The following is a 2,526-nucleotide window of genomic DNA, read 5'->3' as shown; positions in this document are numbered from 1 at the left end:
AGAGTGCATCTACTTCCTGGTCAGTGGTGTTAAGTATTAAATTAGAATTTTGATTCAGTGCCAGTAAGCCATGCCAAGTCCTTTAGATTGTTTTCTTGGATCATGATTTTAAATTAATCGGTGTTTATATTTTACATTCCTTGAAGGTTGATCTGTTCTGGTTCTTTACTGTTGTTCAGATGTTTAAGTTATTAGTAATGAGCTATACCCAAGGATAGGAAACAGAGTGAATAACAAGACAAGAGAAATACTGAATCATGATAAGGACTGAAACACTACAAAATGTATATTTTACGTTCACTGCAGTCATTACTGCTAATTCGTCTTTCTTACAAGTGAATATATTGAAGTCGATCTCCTTTATTAGTTCTCTTTGGTTGATTCGAAGAGGTTTTTTATCGATAAGTAAGCGTGCAGAGTAAAGAAAATAACCAATCAGATCAAGGACTTTAATAAATAGATATCCATAATCTGAACTTCAACAACATCAAAATTTCGATAGTTTTGATACATTTAGCGTGGTTTTTTTTTTCCCGTTACCACGCCAAAAATTTAGATTCAGGACGTGACCTCCACAAAATCCTTCCTCCCGCAAATTATTTCTTGTTTATTGCAGCTAAACAAGCCCAATGAACAACCATGAAAATCTCAGTATGTCATCTTAAAACTTACCTTGCAACTGCAATTTCCCTTGATATGGGAAATCTTCAAAGAGATGTTTATTGATGCGCATTACAACCCCAGCTAAACAATTTTTAATTCTAATTTGATAAGACATTACAGTTGAACCTCTATGGTCTACTAGATCTGGCCATTTGATAATTATGCGACTCGTCAATAAAGTCAATACAATAGGTGAGAATCTGAAAACTAAACAAGAACTGAAACTGCTATAACTAGTAGTTTATTCAATTAAGAGTCGGCCGCAAAATACACTGGTCACTCTGTTCAGGGGTAGAATTGCCACTTGGAGGCCCGATGGTGCTGTTGATAGTTATGATCTGAAAGGCAAAGCGACTTTTGAAGAAGTGAATCCTGTCGTGTCATGTTGCACTTAAAGTCCATGGGAAAACCTCGTTGTTTTGGACCGTAGAGTAGAAGAGCGATCGTGTGAACTCTGCCAAACGCTCTCTCCTTTGGGCTGTTTTTAAATTTTAATGGTGATCATATGCGCAAAAAAAGAGCGAGTTTGTTGGTTTCCTATAGACGCTGATGGTAACGCAGGGATGCGCCGCGTTAAGCTCGCTCGAAACTATAAGGGAGCGATCCAGCCTCCTCCTCAGGCGCTTCGTTTTTCACATGGCAGAGGCGAGCGCGAAACGAGTGACTGGCGATCATAATAAACCGCAGGGGACCATGGGAAGGGTACAGACGGCAGGCGAACGCCTGCCAGATCTTGTGTCGTTTTCTTTGCAAAAAAGTCGTTTTCTTGGCACGGCCCAATTTTTGGTCTTTTTAAGTCTTGGAAGCGATCAATTTTAGTAGCATATTGTTGTAGCATTGTAAACTTTGAGTAGACGGGTGAATTGCTCAAAATTTCCAAAACCTGAGGTAGAAATAATCGACAGGCTGCAGAGGAGTCGGATTCTGCTGGATCCTTACGAATCGAAGACCTCTAACAAAATATTTGATGACTTGACGGTATCGGGTAAGTCTTATATTTTAGTATTTAATTTGTCGTTTATTGCAGAATCCGGATTAGTAAAGTACAGCGCCGGCGACTATGTTTCTATTTTTCGCTCTTTTAGGCCAAATCCACCGAACAACGAGCTAGTAACCTTGTGAACTGAAAGAAGTGCAAGGCCTAGCTAAATTGTGCAAGGTCAGGAGTTGATTATCAAGACCACATTATGTCCTTACACCAAGATTTAAGTCTGCGACGTTACTAACTATGAAACCAGGGACAGATGGATATATTTCAGTTGATGCTTTTGACAAAATAAATAAACATGCATAACTTGAATTGTTGAAGCTTACAATTACCTAACTCTCGGTATAAGATCCCTAGATTCTCGAGGGATAAGTGATAAACTTTATTTTCGGATCAGGAAAGGGGTTGAAGAGAAGGAAGGTGCCAGCATTGATCAATCAATTATTTTGGACTACCTCTGTCAATCTTGATGAGGGAAACGAAAATCTCCAGCTATATATAAAGGCAGTCTTTTCTAGCTTAATTTTTTTTAGTATATAGAGGATATTACACGGTGGCGAGAAGATATGAATTTTATGTTCGAGTGGCAAGAACAATATCTCACTCGTTCGCTTCGCTCACTCGTGAGATATTGTTCTTGCCACGAGAACATAAAATTCATATCTTCGAGCCAACGTGTAATGTTCTTTTTATTATATGGAGAAACCAATTCAACAAAAGCAAAAGGCGGGAATCGTGACGCCATTGAACGATACGACACTCACAAACGTGACATACGGAAAATACGCCACTCGGGTCCCGGATGAAGTGGCGTATGGAATCTACGAGTGGTTTAGTTCCCAGTAAAACACTCTCCTTCATATAATAATTTTAAT

The 2,526-nt window shown here is 38.9% G+C and overlaps 1 long non-coding RNA gene across 1 annotated transcript; it reads left to right on the top strand.

The window, feature by feature from the left end:
* The first annotated feature begins 1,355 nt into the window (after positions 1-1,355).
* On the top strand, positions 1,356-1,966 carry LOC140930836 (uncharacterized). Its single transcript, XR_012164890.1, has 2 exons — positions 1,356-1,648; positions 1,749-1,966. It is a non-coding gene; the product is annotated as an uncharacterized lncRNA (long non-coding RNA).
* Positions 1,967-2,526: the final 560 nt, after the last annotated feature.

Source organism: Porites lutea, chromosome 3 (assembly GCF_958299795.1).
Source record: "Porites lutea chromosome 3, jaPorLute2.1, whole genome shotgun sequence".
In the NCBI taxonomy this organism is placed as follows: domain Eukaryota; kingdom Metazoa; phylum Cnidaria; class Anthozoa; order Scleractinia; family Poritidae; genus Porites; species Porites lutea.
This window is presented reverse-complemented; position numbering and strand designations above follow the sequence as displayed.